Source organism: Triticum aestivum, chromosome 4A (assembly GCF_018294505.1).
Source record: "Triticum aestivum cultivar Chinese Spring chromosome 4A, IWGSC CS RefSeq v2.1, whole genome shotgun sequence".
NCBI lineage: Eukaryota > Viridiplantae > Streptophyta > Magnoliopsida > Poales > Poaceae > Triticum > Triticum aestivum.
In genome coordinates, this window is record NC_057803.1 from 210592366 (window position 1) to 210613268 (window position 20903).

At 48.6% G+C, this 20903-nt stretch overlaps 1 long non-coding RNA gene across 1 annotated transcript; it reads right to left on the minus strand.

Moving 5' to 3' along the window:
* Positions 1-8397: 8397 nt before the first annotated feature.
* On the minus strand, positions 8398-11752 carry LOC123085846 (uncharacterized). Its single transcript, XR_006440014.1, has 2 exons — positions 10917-11752; positions 8398-9341 (listed from the first exon to the last, which is right to left on the minus strand). It is a non-coding gene; the product is annotated as an uncharacterized lncRNA (long non-coding RNA).
* Positions 11753-20903: the final 9151 nt, after the last annotated feature.

A 20903-nucleotide genomic window follows, 5' to 3' on the forward strand; every position in this document is an offset into this window, starting at 1 on the left:
TTGGCGGCCTCACATGGTCTTCTCGTCCATCAGATGGATGTTAAGACGGCTTTTCTAAATGGAGAGCTAAAGGAGGAAATCTACATGCAACAGCCTGATGGCTTTGTGATAGATGGTCAGGAAAGAAAGGTGTGTAGGTTGATAAAATCTTTATATGGCCTGAAACAAGCACCTAAGCAATGGCATGATAAGTTTAATACAACTCTGACATCTGTTGGTTTCGTTGTTAATGAGGCTGACAAATGTGTATACTATCGCCATGGTGGGGGCGAAGGAGTTATATTGTGCTTGTATGTTGATGACATACTGATATTCGGAACAAACCTCAAAGTCATTGTGGAGGTCAAATCGTTTCTATCTCAGAACTTTGAGATGAAAGACCTTGGTGTGGCTGATGTTATCTTGAACATCAAGCTACTGAGAGATAATGAGGGTGGGATCACACTTCTGCAATCCCATTACGTTGAGAAGGTGTTGAGTCGTTTTGGATATTCGGACTGCACACCATCTCAAACACCATATGATCCTAGCGTATTGATTCGAAAGTCCAAAGGCATGGCTAAAGATCAATTGAGATACTCTCAAATCATTGGTTCACTGATGTACCTAGCGAGCGCAACGAGGCCTGACATCGCGTTTGCTGTGAGCAAACTGAGCCGGTTTGTTTCCAAACCGGGTGATGTACATTGGCATGCTGTTGAGAGAGTTATGCGCTATCTGAAAGGTGCTATGAACTATGGACTTCACTATACCGGATACCCGTCGGTACTTGAAGGGTATAGTGATGCGAATTGGATCTCTGATGCTGATGAGATGAAGGCCACAACTGGGTATATGTTTACTCTTGGAGGTGGCGCTGTTTCCTGGAAGTCTTGCAAGCAAACGATCTTAACGAGATCGACAATGGAAGCAGAATTAACGGCATTAGACACATCTGGTGTTGAAGCGAGATGGCTTCAAGATCTTTTGATGGACTTGCCATTGGTTGATAAACCGGTTCCGGCTATCCTTATGAACTGTGACAATCAGACTGTCATCACCAAGGTGAAGAGTTCAAAGGACAATATGAAGTCCACCAAACACATAAGAATGAGATTAAAAGCTGTCAGAAAATTAAGAAACTCCGGAGTGATAGCGTTGGACTATGTCCATACGGCTAAGAATCTGGCAGATCCCTTTACAAAAGGGCTATCACGTGTTGTGATAGATAATGCATCGAGGGAGATGGGTATGAGACCCACATGAGTTGCCATGGTGGTAACCCAACCTATATGATCGGAGATCCCGTGAACTAGGACCTGGGAAAACAAGCCAGTGGTGAACTGAGGAGAGTAACTATACTAACCCACTCCGTTGGAGATGCAATACTCTCGATACTGTATGGTAGGATGACTACGGTCTCAATGTGTTCCAAAGCTCATAAAAGCAAGATGCTATCCTACAGAGCGATCTTTGGAGGAACACACCTATATGAGCCCGACTGCTGGTCACAGTCTATGAGATTGGGGTGATCTCTAGTAAGCTCATGAATAGGCCAGGAGTGTGACTTATATGCTCCACCCGAGGGGTCAGCCTTCGGCAGCCTAGTACTAGTAAGACATGTAGTGAAACTTCTTTACGCCAAACTGACAATTCAAGGCATAGTCCATTGTTCAGTTGTGAAGGAGTGTAGCCACTTGTTCTAGGTGAAGTTCAACCTTAACAGGTCTTTACTGAAACACTGGTATATCGAAACAGCAATTGGAACAGAGGACACAATGGGCCCTCGAGATCTGGTGGGGGATTGCTGAAATCTGAGATGGGCTCTAGGCCCATATTGCAATTTCTGAAAAATCTCTAAGGGCCCATGTGGGTTATATGGCACTAGGTGTGGTGGGAAGTTTAGTCCCACCCCAGAAGTGGAAGGAGAGTTGGAGTGGTTTATAAGGGTTTCTCTTCTACATGCTATTGGAGCTTGAGAAGAGAAGAGGCCCTCGCGCACTCCTCCTCCGCCGCCCGCCTCGCCACGCCACGCCTCGTCACGACGCGCCGCGGGTTGCGGGATTGAGCCGAGCCGAGCTCACACCTACGCGCTTATTTTTGCCAGTCACTAACGGAGAGTTTTCTGACAGCTGGGCCACGATCTGAGACGTCGGATCGTGGGCTGTCACGGACTCGGACGTGGGTCGAGCCCACGTCTCTCCACGCGGCTGCGCCTATAAGTATGCGGTGTCTCCTAACCCTAGCCGCCACGAACAGATCACATATGCTCACGCGCACGCCCACCGTCGTCCCTTTGCTGCTGCTGCCGCCGGTGACTCCATCCCGTCCGCCACGTACACGGTCGACGGGAGAGCAGGTCTCCGAAACCACGCCCTTCTGGTTCCTGTACGGGGTGAGGGGCGAATAGGTTTTTGGGCAGCGATTACGCGACTGCTCGCTTCCGATCGTCTACTTCCTCTACGTCCGCGTCGCCTTCGTCATCACCATGTCCACCGACGCCGACCGTGCCGCCGCCGAGAAAGCTGAAGCCGACAAGAAGGTCGCCGAGGACGCCGCTGCTGCCACCAAAGCCGCGGCCTCTGCGTGGCCTACTGGAGGGTATAACTCGTTTATCCCGCTCCTGATTATTTTCATATTAGCAGTACTAGCAGTATGTGTAGATTTGTCTACTGTTTGCTTAGTACGTGCATGTTTAGATCAGAGTCAGTACGTCATCAACTTAGTCAATGCCATGCTAGTGATTTACTCATGGATTAATTTAATCGAGAAATTGCCTATTTACTCAACAATCCAAAAACCTATTATGTGTAGGAATTTCTCGGCATGTGGCTTTGCCGCTGCACTGAAACCGGATAAGTTTACCGGTACATACTTCAAGCGTTGGCAGACTAAGACCACGTTATGGCTCACGGCTATGAACGTGTTCTGGGTCACCGGTGTCTCCACGGGAACGATTGCTCCTGAACAGGAGAAGGCGTTCAAGGAGGCTACCGTTGTGTTTCTCGGAGCAGTTCTTAGCGTGATCGGAGGTACCTGACCAGAAGATCGGTACAATTATGGAGTCTAAGGATGCTACATTCTTTGAGGATATTTTTCCTATGAGAGGTATGCAAAGCACTTCTAGACAGGAATCTGAGGAGACTCCTGAACCTGCCATCCCTATGGAATATTATGAACAAACACATGATGAAAATCCCGAGGAGGATGACGAGGAAACCCTTGGTAGGGGCAAGAGACAAAGGACTGCAAAGACCTTTGGTGATGATTTCTTCGTGTACCTCGTGGATGATACTCCCACTTCTATTTCAGAAGCGTATGCCTCTCCAGAAGCTGACTACTGGAAGGATGCGGTCCGTAGCGAGATGGATTCCATCATGGCTAACGGGACATGGGAGATCACTGACCGTCCCTATGGTTGCAAACCACTGGGATGTAAGTGGGTGTTCAAAAAGAAGCTTAGGCCCGATGGTACGATTGAAAAGTACAAGGCTAGGCTTGTGGCCAAGGGCTATGACCAGCAAGAAGAGGAAGATTTCTTTGATACTTATTCACCTGTGGCTAGACTGACCACCATTCGAGTATTACTCTGGTTGGCGGCCTCACATGGTCTTCTCGTCCATCAGATGGATGTTAAGACGGCTTTTCTAAATGGAGAGCTAAAGGAGGAAATCTACATGCAACAGCCTGATGGCTTTGTGATAGATGGTCAGGAAAGAAAGGTGTGTAGGTTGATAAAATCTTTATATGGCCTGAAACAAGCACCTAAGCAATGGCATGATAAGTTTAATACAACTCTGACATCTGTTGGTTTCGTTGTTAATGAGGCTGACAAATGTGTATACTATCGCCATGGTGGGGGCGAAGGAGTTATATTGTGCTTGTATGTTGATGACATACTGATATTCGGAACAAACCTCAAAGTCATTGTGGAGGTCAAATCGTTTCTATCTCAGAACTTTGAGATGAAAGACCTTGGTGTGGCTGATGTTATCTTGAACATCAAGCTACTGAGAGATAATGAGGGTGGGATCACACTTCTGCAATCCCATTACGTTGAGAAGGTGTTGAGTCGTTTTGGATATTCGGACTGCACACCATCTCAAACACCATATGATCCTAGCGTATTGATTCGAAAGTCCAAAGGCATGGCTAAAGATCAATTGAGATACTCTCAAATCATTGGTTCACTGATGTACCTAGCGAGCGCAACGAGGCCTGACATCGCGTTTGCTGTGAGCAAACTGAGCCGGTTTGTTTCCAAACCGGGTGATGTACATTGGCATGCTGTTGAGAGAGTTATGCGCTATCTGAAAGGTACTATGAACTATGGACTTCACTATACCGGATACCCGTCGGTACTTGAAGGGTATAGTGATGCGAATTGGATCTCTAATGCTGATGAGATGAAGGCCACAACTGGGTATATGTTTACTCTTGGAGGTGGCGCTGTTTCCTGGAAGTCTTGCAAGCAAACGATCTTAACGAGATCGACAATGGAAGCAGAATTAACGGCATTAGACACATCTGGTGTTGAAGCGAGATGGCTTCGAGATCTTTTGATGGACTTGCCATTGGTTGATAAACCGGTTCCGGCTATCCTTATGAACTGTGACAATCAGACTGTCATCACCAAGGTGAAGAGTTCAAAGGACAACATGAAGTCCACCAAACACATAAGAATGAGATTAAAAGCTGTCAGAAAATTAAGAAACTCCGGAGTGATAGCGTTGGACTATGTCCATACGGCTAAGAATCTGGCAGATCCCTTTACAAAAGGGCTATCACGTGTTGTGATAGATAATGCATCGAGGGAGATGGGTATGAGACCCACATGAGTTGCCATGGTGGTAACCCAACCTATATGATCGGAGATCCCGTAAACTAGGACCTGGGAAAACAAGCCAGTGGTGAACTGAGGAGAGTAACTATACTAACCCACTCCGTTGGAGATGCAATACTCTCGATACTGTATGGTAGGATGACTACAGTCTCAATGTGTTCCAAAGCTTATAAAAGCAAGATGCTATCCTACAGAGCGATCTTTGGAGGAACACACCTATATGAGCCCGACTGCTGGTCACAGTCTATGAGATTGGGGTGATCTCTAGTAAGCTCATGAATAGGCCAGGAGTGTGACTTATATGCTCCACCCGAGGGGTCAGCCTTCGGCAGCCTAGTACTAGTAAGACATGTAGTGAAACTTCTTTACGCCAAACTGACAATTCAAGGCATAGTCCATTGTTCAGTTGTGAAGGAGTGTAGCCACTTGTTCTAGGTGAAGTTCAACCTTAACAGGTCTTTACTGAAACACTGGTATATCGAAACAGCAATTGGAACAGAGGACACAATGGGCCCTCGAGATCTGGTGGGGGATTGCTGAAATCTGAGATGGGCTCTAGGCCCATATTGCAATTTCTGAAAAATCTCTAAGGGCCCATGTGGGTTATATGGCACTAGGTGTGGTGGGAAGTTTAGTCCCACCCCGGAAGTGGAAGGAGAGTTGGAGTGGTTTATAAGGGTTTCTCTTCTACATGCTATTGGAGCTTGAGAAGAGAAGAGGCCCTCGCGCACTCCTCCTCCGCCGCCCGCCTCGTCACGATGCGCCGCGGGTTGCGGGATTGAGCCGAGCCGAGCTCACACCTACGCGCTTATTTTTGCCAGTCACTAACGGAGAGTTTTCTGACAGCTGGGCCACGATCTGAGACGTCGGATCGTGGGCTGTCACGGACTCGGACGTGGGTCGAGCCCACGTCTCTCCACGCGGCTGCGCCTATAAGTATGCGGTGTCTCCTAACCCTAGCCGCCACGAACAGATCACATCTGCTCACGCGCACGCCCACCGTCGTTCCTTTGCTGCTGCTGCCGCCGGTGACTCCATCCCGTCCGCCACGTACACGGTCGACGGGAGAGCAGGTCTCCGAAACCACGCCCTTCTGGTTCCTGTACGGGGTGAGGGGCGAATAGGTTTTTGGGCAGCGATTACGCGACTGCTCGCTTCCGATCGTCTACTTCCTCTACGTCTGCGTCGCCTTCATCATCACCATGTCCACCGACGCCGACCGTGCCGCCGCCGAGAAAGCTGAAGCCGACAAGAAGGTCGCCGAGGACGCCGCTGCTGCCACCAAAGCCGCGGCCTCTGCGTGGCCTACTGGAGGGTATAACTCGTTTATCCCGCTCCTGATTATTTTCATATTAGCAGTACTAGCAGTATGTGTAGATTTGTCTACTGTCTGCTTAGTACGTGCATGTTTAGATCAGAGTCAGTACGTCATCAATTTAGTCAATGCCATGCTAGTGATTTACTCATGGATTAATTTAATCGAGAAATTGCCTATTTACTCAACACTATATACACCCAGTTAAATGGAAAGAAACCAAGTAAAATAAAAGTTAACAGTTTGTTAGCAAAACTGAATACTGCTAGAAACAGAAATTATTTTTTGTTTAGTAAAGAATATGAAGCATTATTTGCAGCAAAAAAATCTTTAGCTTTCCAAAACAGAAGGGCAACATATAAGCAGAGGTTGCTGCTTGGGACGCCTTAATGCAGGACATCGCCCTCCTCCCTATGGACGGCGTTGGCACCCCGGATGTCACCTCTTGGCGGCTTGAGCCCTCCGGCTGCTTCTCCACCAAATCCCTCTACGCGGCCATCGCCCCCTCGACGGCCCCCGAGCCCTTTAGTTTGATTTGGGATATCCGCTTGCCCCTGAAGATCAGCAGAATCTTCCTGTGGCAATGGATTCGCGGCCGCCTCCCGTCCGGCGTGGAGGTCCTTAAGCGTAATGGACATGGGAACGGGATGTGCCACTTGTGCGACACGGTGGAGGATGCTAACCACATCTTCTTCTCATGCTCTACGGCTTAGTTCCTTTGGTCCTGTTTCCGTGAGATGGTTGGGGGCCAGTGGTGTAACACCAACTTCCCTGACCTGCTTGCGGAAATCCACGCCCCCCCCTCGCTACCGCCACATCAGATGGCTTTGCGTTGTGGTCCTTGCCTGGACGCTCTGGACCGTTCGCAATAAGCTTGTCATTCAAAAGGTCCCTCTTCAACGTGCTACTGACGCCATCTTTAAAATGTGTGGATACTTGCAGCTCTGGCGGCCGCTTTGCCGCCTCCAGGATCGGGACGTCATCAACAACCTCATCGCCGACCTTCGTTCGATGGCCTTCCGCTTGGCGCCCCCGCTCCCCCCGTCACCCACGGAGCCCGACTAGATGCTTTGCCGCACCTCGCGTGTGCGTGCTTTTTGTCTTTTTCAGGGCTTGTTGAGTTGTGCCCTCAGCATTAACCCTATTTGACTTCGTATGTGTGTGTGTGTGCTGTTGAACCTTGTTGGATGTTTAGCTTGGGCAGTTGCTTTATCTATAAAGCGGGGCAAAAGCCTTTTTCGGTAAGCAGGGGTATGAGAACACTATATATGAAAGATATAGAGCAACATTCAATACATCCTTTATTGAGATGTGATCTTTAAAGATATTAAGGGGGCCTACAAAACAGCAAATGGTAAGAATGACAGAATATTCACCAAATTAAGATGTTCAAATAATTCTTAATTCAAGAAACATTCTGAATATGTACAGCAATTATACATCAACATTGTCGTAATCTCCTTGTTTTGCTCCAAGTCTGCATTTTCAGGAAAATAATTTGCTAATAGAATAGAGGTAGGATAAGTTTTCATATAATGGAGTCTACAGATAATTGACTGATTGAAGTTTAATATTCATCATGGTAAGGATATTTCAAAACTACATATTGCAAGCTTGTCGAGTCTGAAAGTGTGGAAACTGTAGCAGCATCAGAAGCTAGATATTAAAATGCCTTATTATTACACATGAAGATCTATGAATGCATAACGAAACTTACATATAAAAAAAATGCCAATTTTCCTACTGGCAACGACCATGATTTTTTTTTGGGTCTAGGGTAAAGGCTGAACTAAAACCTGGCCCACATGTTGATTAAGTGGGGTAAGCAGGGTGTGCACATGTGGAATGTCAAGAAAGTAATGGGTTTGAATTACTATTTTGATCAGTATGGAAAAGTGCACAAATAACTTGCTATCAACTCTTACCCGAACAGCTATGAGAAACACCAAAATGAAAAAATATGAGGGTAGCATCTGAAAACATGTTGCCTCTAAAATACTTAGAATCCACTACACTGAATGGAAGTGAAGCATGGTGAGAAAAATTAAACTGAGGTGATTCTCCACAATTGCGCTGCAGGATAATGAGGGATGGCTATAGCGGCAGTTCTCATTCTTGCCCCGAACGGTCATGCAGAACTGCAGATTTAGCACAGAGTTGGAGTTATATGGTCTCTCAGCAGCAACTATATGTCGCCTACCTTGACGCCCCTCCTCCTTGCAGTTCAACCAAGGTTACATCCAACACTAAACACTTCATAAAATAAGTAAATATCACTTATAAACTTAATTTGAAGGTCGTGATTTATAACAACTATTGCACGCAGATGTGTAAAAAATAACAGAAATGATTTTGGTTGCAGCAGATGAATAATATACAAGAGCCAGGCTTAAGAAATGTCAAGCAGAAAAATTATGTCAAAAGTGAAACCTTGCGATTTCACTATAATGCTGAACCGTATCCATATGGATCGAGCAGTTGACCTTGTAATCCCCCAAAACTATTTGCCTACATTACACTTTTCTAAGATAAGGGAATCCCCATGGGCATAAAGCAGCACCTGGAAGATAAGGCAGAGAAAAAAGGTTCAGTTGTGCAAAATCGATCTGGCCACTCTAAAATCCTTCAGTGCGAGAGATAGACGAACTGCTGATCAAGAAAGAAAATCGTGTAGACCAAGACACAAGTAGAAAGATTAAGGGAGTGACTAATGAACAGGCGACTGATTTTAAATTGGTGTCAGGTCGTTTTTTATTCCACTCAATGATTGACACCTGTCTAAGTATATACTCTGTCTAGAAACTCATTAGTACAGAAAAACGTCTGTTTCTTTCCTGCTTCAGGTCGAAAATCTGCCGAAGCCTCTTGGGCTCCTTCTAGTTTACGTAAAAGGAACCTGCCCTGAAACGGGCCTCCTAGCAGACCCGTTAATGCAAAAACGTGAAGGTTGACTAACAAAAGGAACCCACACTGTCCACCCCCACCACCCCTCTCTCTCACCCGTTTAGGGGGCTGCGTTGGGTAACAACACACTGCCCTCCCTTCCCTAAAATTTTCATTTATATATACATGCTGCATTTATGTGATGATCACCTTACTTGTGAATCATCTATACATAAAGAAAATGTACTATAGTTAGATAAGGCTTGTGTCCCTGTTGTTCCACTTGGCAGAGAAGAACTCAATAAAAACATGATCACCTTCCTGCATAAAAAACTGATAATCGATTAATCACTGAATATACAAACACTTAACATAGAGTGAAGAAACTAACACTAAAACCGTGCAATCATGAGGAAAATGAAAACTAGAACTAAGATACTGATAAACACTAGTGTGGGAGACTCGCTGAGTTAATCATGAACAAACTGAACAAAGAGGCAAAAACTGGACACTCGGGATAAAACTGAGGACATATATACTGAAACCTGAGGAAATATATGGAAGAAAACTGAGGACAAATACTGAAACCTGGATAAGACCTTAAATGACACTGAACCTAAAATACAGAAATCTAAAACTGAAATAACTAAGGATCAAGAACTATATATACTGAAATAACAACAAGCAACACCACACTGAAATCGTACTCAAGAATGCACACTGAATCTGAAACAGATGAATGATAGAAAGAAAAAATAATACTGACGAACAGGTAAACAGCTACGTGAATGAGGATATGCATGATATGTGCATTGGAAGCCAAGAAGCTCTGTTCATGCAGGTCGATGGAGGAAGGAAAAAAATTCTTCGTATTTTTTACGCCTTACAACTATTCATTCAGCTTCAGAGGTGGCAGAAAAAGAAAAAATACAGACGACTGAATATGAAATTTGACGCTGCCCAGGGATATTTTAAGCTAACAATCATCAGGGGGAGAAAATATTTTGCATTCCAAGGACAAGTCTACTGTTCCTGCAAACTCATCGATGCACAGGACAAAAAGACGAGCAAGTTATTCATTCAGGTTCAGATAACCAAACAGACTTACATCCTGAATTACAAGATTTTTTTTCAAAAAAGACATGTGTATAAGGAAGAAAACATCGATCCAAAAGCACATGTATGAGCACAGATAACTAGACTTCCCACTTCTCACTTATGCAGATTAAAAGAGGGTAACTGGAACAAATTCCATCGTGTACACTAGTTTCAGAACAATCTACTGCCTGGTTAGTTGGTGCATAACACTACATTCAGATGATCCCCAAGCCATTCTCTACGTAATCACTCAACTCTGTGAAAACAAATCACATCCATTACTAACTAAAAGCCATCAAAATCATGCTGACAACAAAAGTGGCACCCTACAATTTCTCCACATTACTACTCCTGCAGAAGAAAAAAACGCATACATTCAGTTACCTATCTCTGACCATCTACAAACATTCCTTGGGCTTCTAAAATATCTTACAGGGTAACACACTATATGTGGAAAATTCAATCATACTGAAAATGAGGTCTACATCCAGAACAAAAGAGTACTACATTAAGACAAAGTTGAGGCCTACTTAGTGAACGAAAATTGGAGGACACACATACAGGTGCCTGCAGCAAATTCAGGGGCGTTCTATGATGAACCACTCAAAAAACTCCTCCAGGATTGAAGAGATTCATGGGCGTTTCTGTTCTACCACACACCTTCCTGGCCGAAACTACAAACAACTAAACCACCCCCTGCTATGGAGGTCTGTGACCGGTGACAAACACGACGAACTGAAATTCAGAGGGCATAGACATATAGAACAGAAAAAAGGGCAGCGGGAAGGAGCGTGATACCTTGCGCCCCAATGGCGCCGCCGACTGCCGTCGCACCCACCGACTGAAGCTTGCTGGTGGCGGACATGGCGGCGCAGCTCCGCCGAGCTCCTCTCCAAACCGACATCTGACCTGCGTGCAGCCGGCACTGTGAAGCATGCCTCCTGCTTACAAGCTCTCCTCGCGGAGGACTCGGCGCACGCCATCTCTGTTGCTAAACACCGGCGAGGACGCCCCCGCCTCCCCTCCGCCACCTTCCCTCCGCCGTCTCCGCCCCGCCTCGGCCCACCCCCCACCAATCCCCTCCTCAGATACAACAAAGGCCGCCGCCCCACAGACTGAATAGAAAATTCAAAAACACCTGGCGTTTCGTGGATCGAATAACGTAAACCATGGACCCGCAAACCCGAAAGCCCAACAACACAGAAAAAGGTCTGCCTCGTACCCACAACCAACCGAGGACAAACGAAAATCACTGAGATTGGTGCGAATCGGACGGACTAAAAAACGACCTGAGACGAATTTGTTTTCAGACGACTGAAAAATAGTAAAAGTGAAGATTAATCGTCCCAGCAGACAGTAGTTGCTAAGCTGGCGTAGGAATTCATTCAGATGTAGTGGGCGATAGGAACGACCATGTGCGGCGGCAGAGATTCTCACGGGTAGAGTATTGTGATATTGAGAATAACCTTTGGTGCCGGCCGGTGGGCTGCAGCTTCGGTCCTGAATGGCGGCAGATAGATGACATCGCGGGGATTATGTGTTGATCCCAGTAAACGATGGATGGTGTGAACAACCACCAAACAAGGCGAGCCGCAAAAATAATCGGAGCTTCTGGTGAAGGAGATCAAGCAAGGGGCGAGAGAATGGGAACAGATAAACGTATGGAGGCGGATAGTCAAGGAGAATACGATTGGTTGATCTTCCAGCGAAAAATAATTACTTCCATGGGCCCGTAGGTGGTGCGATGGGCCATTGGGAAAAAACTAAAGGACACAATTATTATGGAGAATAAAGGAAGCGGCCCGATGAGAAACGCGGCAGATAGATTCTCAGCATGTAATCTTGTTTTAGTCTGTTTGTTCCCTTTTGTAATCACGCATGCATGTTTGCTTTGTATTTTCGTGTGCATGACGCGTTGGATAAGCGCATGTAGCACGTCCCTTGCATCTAGGATCAGGCATAGTGAGGTTAGCTTGGCGTGAGTCTCGGTCAAGGCGTTGGCCTGATCGTGTGTGTAGGCATATGCCGTTTAGCTCATCTCTGAAGAATAACAGAAAGACGCCAGAAAAAACGCGTATCTTTGCGTCGCAAAAATCTTTCGTGTGTGATCTGTTCTTCGTGTCTCGAGAAAAACCACCATTGCTAGCTGAGAGAGAAGCCTTGGACCTGTCATTTGGCATCAGAGCTTTGATTGTATGCCCAAGATCATGCCGCGGGGCTTGCCGAAAAGCAGCGGAGATGGAACGTTGACGCTGCCGGAGGCAATGGAAGTCAAGCCGGAGCCGTTTGATCAGAACTCCTTCCCGCAGCTCGAGCGGGACAACTACTCCATGTGGGCGATGCAGATGCCTGTCCAGCTGCAGTTCATGAAGGTGCGGGGCGCCATCGACAAGGCAGGCCCCGAGTACGCGGAAGGCGGTGCTGAGTACCGCAAAGATCGTGGGGCGCTAACCGCGATTTATCGCGCCGTGCCCAAGACGATGCTTCCAACTCTCGCTGGCAAGGATTCGGCAAAAGAAGCCTGGGAAGCCATCAAGAAGTCCCATCTCGGCCACGACCGCGTTCGCGAGGCAAACTTGCAGACGTACAAGAAGCAGTTCGAGGAACTGAAGATGGCGGAGAGCAAGACCGTGGACGAATTCGCTACGCGCGTCACATCGCTCGTCAGCAGGATTCGTGGCCTCGGCAAGAAGCTCGACGAGATCGAGGTCATGCGCAAGTTCCTGCGTGCAGCACCGACGCGTTACATGCAGCTGGTGACCACGATCGAGCAGTGCATCGATCTCAAAACCCTGTCAACTGAAGACTTGGTGGGGCGTTACAAGGCGTACGACGAGCGCGTACGTTCTACCTTCGGCAATCCTCAGGAAGGGGAGCACCTGATGTTGTCACGTGCACAGTGGGAGAAGCTCGAAGGGAAGAAGACGGGAGGTGAGGGATCGTCGTCCGGTGGCCAGAACGGCGACCGATCCAGAAGCCACGGCAAGAAACCACAGCAGCATGGCTCCAACTCAAATTCCGTCCGTGGCAAGAACAAGACTGGAAGAAGAAGTACAAGTGCCACAACTGTGGTATTAAAGGGCACTTTGCTGCTGAGTGCCGCAAGCCAAAGAAGGAGAGGGCTCTCATGGCAGAGAAGGAAGATGAAGGTCCAGCAACTCTGCTCATGGCGGAGATCTGCGATCTGACTGAAACTGACGAGCACTCCGGTGAGGTTCTCCTCAATGAAGAAAAGGTACACCCGAAAAGGTACAAAGGTGATGCTTGGTATTTAGATACTGGTGCTAGCAATCATATGGCAGGGATCAAGGAGAAGTTCTTGGACCTCGACCTCACTGTGACTGGGAAGGTCAGGTTTGGGGATGGTTCAGCCGTGGACATTGTTGGGCGTGGCACTGTGTTGTTCCGGTGCCTAAACGGTGAACACCGTGCCCTTGCAAATGTGTACTACATCCCGTCGCTGAAGAGCTGCATCATCAGTTTGGGCCAACTTGCTGAACGTGGGTGCAAGGTGGTGATCGAGGACGACTACATGGAGATCTACGACAAGGCACGCGAGCTTCTCGCTGTAAGACAATAGGCTTTGGGAGGAACCGGCACAACCCTCTAGGGGTGGCCTATCACATATATATATAATGAGGTGGTATACAACGTTACAATATACACATGTAAATACAGTCTAACACCCTCCCTCAATCTTAGCCACTTTCTAATGAATCTAGAAGGGTAAGATTGCGCCTGCAAGTCTCAAACTGTGGCAAAGGCAATGGCTTGGTGAAGATGTCAGCAAGTTGATCCTTGGAAGAAATAAACTTGATCTGTAGTTGCTTCTGAGAGACACGTTCACGCACAAAGTGATAGTCAACTTCAATGTGTTTCGTTCGGGCATGGAATACCGGATTTGCAGAAAGGTATGTAGCACCGATGTTATCACACCAAAGAACAGGAGGCTGTGATTGGGGTATACTTAACTCCTGAAGCAAGGACTGTACCCAGATGATCTCTGATGTGGCATTGGCCACAGCCTTATACTCAGCCTCAGTACTGCTACGCGAGACAGTAGCCTGTTTCCGAGCACTCCAGGCAATCAGGTTAGAGCCAAAGAAGACAGCATAACCCCCCGTGGATCGCCTGTCATCCGGATTGCCAGCCCAGTCTGCATCAGAATATGCTGAAAGACAACCAGAGTTAGACGGCCGAATATGCAAACCATGAGCCACCGTGAAACGAATATAGCGCAAAATCCGCTTAACAACAGACCAATGAGTGTCACGGGGTGACTGCAGATACTGGCAGACTCGGTTAACAGCATAGGAAATGTCTGGTCGCGTGATCGTCAAGTACTGGAGCCCACCAACAATACTCCTGTACTCTGTCGCATCAGAAGAAGAAAGAAGCACACCATCAACAGCATTGAGCTTATCAGTGATAGACATGGGTGTAGTCGTCAATTTGCACTTAAGCATCCCAGCTCGCTGCAACAAATCCAGAGAGTACTTCTTCTGCGTCATAACAAGGCCAGCAGCACGAGAAGTAACCTCCACACCAAGAAAGTAATGAAGCTTCCCAAGGTCCTTGACCGCAAAATCAGCACCAAGTGAGCGAACAAGTGCAGTAGCAGCCGACTGAGAGGAGCTGACCAAAATGATATCATCTACATAGACCAACAAGTACATAGTAACCTCAGGCCTTTGAAGAAGAAACAATGAGGAGTCAGCAGTTGATGATGCAAAACCATGAGCACGAAGAGCCATTGCAAGACGAGCATGCCAAGCACGAGGAGCCTGCTTCAGACCATAAATTGCCTTGGACAGACGACGGAGATGATCAGGACGATCCGGATCAGAGAAACCCGGAGGCTGGCGCATGTAAACCTCCTCCGCCAAGACACCATGAAGAAAAGCATTTTGAACATCAAGCTGACGAAGAAACCAACCTCGAGTAACAGCCAGAGAGAGAAGAAGTCTGATGGTAGTAGGCTTGACCACTGGACTGAAGGTGTCTTCATAGTCAAGTCCAAAACGCTGTCGAAAACCACGAGCAACCAGACGAGCCTTATAGCGCTCAATGGACCCATCAGAATGCCTCTTCACTTTGAAAACCCATTTGGAATCAATGACATTTACCCGTGATTGTGGAGGAACAAGAGTCCATGTCTGATTGCGAAGAAGCGCTTGATACTCCTGCTCCATGGCCTCTCTCCAATGAGGAATGCGCATAGCAGCTTGATACGTGCGTGGCTCAGAGGATGGATCTGCGAGAGCAGCAGACATGCACGCCGCTAACCAAGCAACTGTGCCATCGTGACGTTGCTTAGGCTGAAAAATGCCACTCCGACTGCGCGTATGTGGACGTAGAGCAGCAGCAGGAGCCGGCGGAGGCGAAGGTGACGGAGACGTGACGGTCGCCGGAGATGCAGGAATCACCTCAGGCGAGCTCGGGACAGACGACTCCGGGCTGCATGGCGAAGACTGGCCCGACGACAGGGGCTCAAAGGCCATGGGCGAACCGAGAGTGGGCGAGGCCAGCTCCGGTGACACCGGCCCAGACGGCCTTGGCGAGGCGAGAGCAGGCGAGGCCGGCCCTGGTGAGAAGGGCCCAGACACCCTGGGCGAGGCAGGGGCGGGCGAGGCCAGGCCTGGTGATGACTGCCCCGACGCCCTGGGCGAGACGGGGACCGAGGAGGCCGGCCCAGTCGGCGGGGTTGCAGGGCGCGACGATGGCGAAGGCAGCCCAGAAGCCAGAGGCGACCGGGCCAGGACGTCGATCGGCCGTGCATGAGCACGGAAACCAAGGCCATGCAGGGGCGCCATGTGCTCCTCATGCACAACAGAAGGTGCCGAGGATGAAGGCGATGGCGACGAAGAGGAAGATGGCACTTCCAGAATCTCCAAACGAGCCCCACGACCAGTGCCTGCACCATGGTTAGGCAACAATAGAGGAGAATATGCAACATCATCAAATTGGTCAGAAGCAACAGAGGATGAATGCATGACAGGTGGCTCGGTAGTGGACACAGGGAGTTTGGCAAAGGGAAAAACATGCTCATCAAAGACAACATCCCGAGAGATGTAGACACGATTAGTGGGCACATGAAGACATTTGTATCCTTTATGAAGAGAGCTATAACCAAGAAAAACACACTTCTTGGAACGAAACTCGAGCTTACGCTTGTTATATGGACGGAGATGGGGCCAGCAAGCACACCCAAACACCTTGAGAAAGGTGTAGTCCGGTTGTTCATTAAGGAGAACTTCAATGAGAGTCTTCATATTCAAAACACGAGTGGGAGTACGATTGATGAGAAAACATGCAGTGGTGAAAGCATCACTCCAAAAACGAAACGGAACAGATGCATGGGCCAAAAGAGTCAGACCAGCTTCAACAATGTGACGATGCTTACGTTCTACTGAACCATTCTGCTGATGTGTATGTGGACATGCTAAACGGTGAGTGATCCCAAGCGACTGAAAGAAGGAGTTGAGGTTGCGATACTCGCCACCCCAGTCCGACTGAACATGAACAATTTTGTGCTTGAAAAGGCGTTCAACATGTTTTTGGAACTGAACAAAAATGTCAAACACATCAGATTTACGTTTGATAAGATAAAGCCAGGTAAAGCGGCTGTAAGTATCAACAAAACTGATATAGTAATTATGACACTAACAGAAGTCTGAGCAGGACCCCATACATCTGAAAACACAAGTTCTAAAGGATGTTTCACCTCACGACTGGACTCCAAAAAAGGAAGTTGATGACTCTTCCCCTGCTGACAAGCATCACACACTGCTACATCTTTATTACTAGACACACTAGGAAGCTCATGACGACGCAAAACATGCCGGACAATAGGTGTGGCCGGGTGACCAAGACGAGCATGCCACTGTGACGGAGATACCCGAACTCCACTAAAGACGCGAGCGACGCCAGGATGCTCCAGACGATAGAGACCTTGGCAGAGCCGCCCACTAAGAAGAATGTCCCTCGTGCCCCGATCCTTAATAAAAAGATCAAAAGGATGAAATTCACAAAGCACATTATTATCACGAGTGAGTTTAGGAACTGAAAGAAGATTACGTGTCACAGATGGAACTCGAAGAACATTGCGAAGTTGAAGACTCCTATTGGCATGTCTAGTGAGAAGTGATGCTTGACCAATATGAGAGATGTGCATACCTGCTCCATTGGCGGTGTGGATCTTGTCGGAGCCATGGTAGGGTTCACGAGTGTGAAGCTTTCCCATCTCACTGGTCAGGTGCTCTGTCGCCCCAGAGTCCATGTACTAGTGGGGATCAATGGAGTAGGACTGAGTGTGTCCCTGTGGCTTCTGCGGCGGCGGACGATCAGCCATGGCGACCTGACGAGCAAAGTTGCGTGTATCCTTCTCGTCATTGCCGAGACCAAGAAAACCCCGCTGGAAGCGCTTGTGACACTTCGAGGCCCAGTGCCCATCGCGACCACAAAGCTGGCACACACGTGGACCGCCAGCCCCTGGTAGCGTCGCGGTAGGAGGAGGGGCCGAGGCGGGTGGTGGTGACTGTTTAGGGTTTTTAGGCGGAAGCGGACGTAACCTAGCGTGATACCATGTAAGACAATAGGCTTTGGTAGGAACCGGCACAACCCTCTAGGGGTGGCCTATCACATATATATATATATATATATATATAATGAGGTGGTATACAACGTTACAATATACACATGTAAATACAGTCTAACACTCGCGCACGTGCTGCGGAACCAGAGCCGTCTCTACATCCTCGACATGAGCCAGGCGCAGCCGGTCTGCCTCATGGCTAACTGCGGCGACACGGCTTGGCTTTGGCATGCACGGTACGGTCATCTCAACTTCAAGGCGTTGCGCGAGCTAGTGCAGAAGAAGATGGTACATGGGCTGCCGCGCATAGATCATATTGATCAGATATGCGACGGCTGCCTCGTTGGGAAGCAGCGGCGACTGTCATTCCCTAGCGAGGCGACGTACCGTGCTGAGCACCCGCTAGCGTTGGTCCACGGTGACCTCTGCGGGCCAATCTCTCCACCAACACCCGCCGGCAACCGCTACTTTCTTCTGCTTGTTGATGATGTCTCCAGGTTCATGTGGCTAATTCTGCTGAAAACCAAGGACCAGGCACTTGGTGCCTTTCATAGGTTCAGACTTGGTGCAGAGAAGGAAGTGGAGCTCGATCTTAAGGCGCTCCGCACTGACCGAGGTGGTGAGTTCACCTCAAAGGCGTTCACGGGATACTGCGACGACCACGGCATCAAACACTTCCTCACGGCGCCTTATTCACCGCAGCAAAATGGCGTCGTCGAGCGCCGCAATCAGACAATTGTTGGCATGGCTCGTAGTCTGTTGAAGAGCAAGGGAGTCCCAGGAAAATTCTGGGGGGAGGCGGTCACCACTGTTGTCTACCTCCTGAACTGTGCGCCAACGAAGAGTGTCACCGGCCAGACGCTGTATGAAGCCTGGTGTGCACGGAAGCCCAGTGTCGAGCACCTGTGTACATTTGGTTGTGTCGCCTATGCCAAGGTGACAAAGCCGAACTCGTCGAAGCTGCGGACAGGAGCGTTCGTACAGTTCTACTCGGGTATGAGCCGAACACAAAAGCCTATCGAGTATTTGATCCGATCGGCAACCGTGTCATTGTCACAAGGGACGTAGTGTTTGACGAGAAGCAGCAATGGGATTGGAGCACAGTGCACAGGCAAGAAGCGTCCAGTTATGAGGTGTTTACAGTCACGTATCCAATCATCTCCACTTCAGGTACAAGTAAGGTGACGTTGGAGGACAGCGTACATGCAGAGACGGGCGAGACTACACAGGCCAGTGCCACTCCAATCGGCACGCCTTGCGAGTCGCCCGCGACGCAGAGCACGCCGAGAGCAGCAAGTGTTTCTGCAGGCATAGCAGTGAACACCGCTGCAGACGCTGACGAGGGGCGGACGCCTCCGTCCCACACCTACGACGAGCTCGGGCCCAAGGGGTTCAGAAACCTGATGGAGATCTTGGAGGAAACAACGATTCCACCTGATGCAGAGTTGCAGTTCGCCGACGCCGGCGTGGATGCTGACTTGTGCTTGCTCGGTACAGAGGAGCCCACGTCACACGTCGAGGCTCGGAAGGAGCCAAGCTGGAGGCGTGCCATGGAGGAAGAGCTTGACTCCATCCGTGGCAATGATACATGGCAGCTCGTCGACCTCCCGTCTGGACAAAATCCCATCGGTCTGAAATGGGTATATAAGCTGAAGAAAGATCCGAGCGGCGCCATCGTCAAGCATAAAACCGCCTTGTTACAAAGGGATATGTGCAGCGTGAGGGGGTGGATTTTGATGAAGTATTTGCCCCTGTTGCGCGCATGGAAACTGTGCGTCTGCTCATCGCCGTGGCTGCACTTGAGGGCTGGCGTCTGCACCACATGGACGTAAAGTCCGCATTCTTGAATGGAGAGCTGCAGGAGGAGGTGTTTGTGCGACAACCCCCTGGTTATGAAGAAGACGACAATGAGCACAAAGTTTTGAAGCTGAACAAGACATTGTATGGACTTCGTCAAGCGCCGAGAGCATGGTATGCCAAGTTGCACGCCACTCTGCTCACGCTCGGGTTCGAGAGATGTCCTCTTGAGCATGCAGTGTACATGAGAAGCAAAGGTGGCTCGCGGCTGCTCGTAGGCGTTTATGTCGATGACTTGGTGATCACTGGTGCAAGCCAAGTGGAGACTGAAAGCTTCAAGGAGCAGATGAAAAATCTGTTCAAAATGAGTAATCTGGGTTTGTTGTCATACTATTTCGGGATCGAGGTAGCGCAGACCGCCAATGGCATTACACTCAGCCATGCCGGATATGCTCAGAAGATCCTTGAGAAGGTTGGAATGGCAGAGTGCAACCCAAGTCAAGTACCAATGGAGCCAAGACTGAAGCTAGTTAAAACTGATCAGGACAAGAAAGTGGACTCAACTCAGTACCGTATCATAGTTGGGAGTCTGAGGTATTTGGTAAACACAAGGCCGGATCTTGCTTACTCAGTGGGCGTCGTTAGTCGTTTCATGGAAGCTCCTACGGTGAACCACATGGCAGCAGTCAAGCAGATTTTGAGGTACATCCGTGGCACCATTCATCTCGTCTGTCACTATGGAAGGAAGGAAGAAGATGAGCCACGACTTGTTGGATACAGTGATAGTGACCATGCTGGTGATCTTGATGATCGTAAAAGCACATCAGGTGTGCTATACTTCCTTGGCACCAATCCAGTAACTTGGGTCTCGCAGAAACAAAAGGTAGTGGCAACATCATCGTGTGAAGCAGAATATATTGCTGCAGCTATCACTGCTTGTCAGGGAATTTGGTTATCATGGCTGCTTGGTGAACTGATGAACAAAGAGCAGCAGAAGAAACTGATGAAGAGGGAGCAGCAGAAGGTTTTGATCAAAGTGGACAACAAATCTGCAATTGCGCTTGGTAAGAACTCAGTCCATCATGATCGCAGTAAGCACATAGATGTTCGCTATCATTTCATTCGCGAGTACGTTGAAGAAGGGAGGGTCACCGTGGAGCATGTCCGAACCGGCGACCAGCTCGCCGACATACTGACCAAGCTGCTCGCCCGTGTGAAGTTCCTAGAGCTTCGCGAGCGCATTGGACTCCGAGCAGTGAAGAAACAAGATTAAGGGGGTGAATCTCAGCGTGTAATCTTGTTTTAGTCTGTTTGTTTCCCTTTTGTAATCACGCATGCACGTTTGCTTTGTATTTCCGTGTGCATGACGCGTTGGATAAGCGCATGCAGCACGT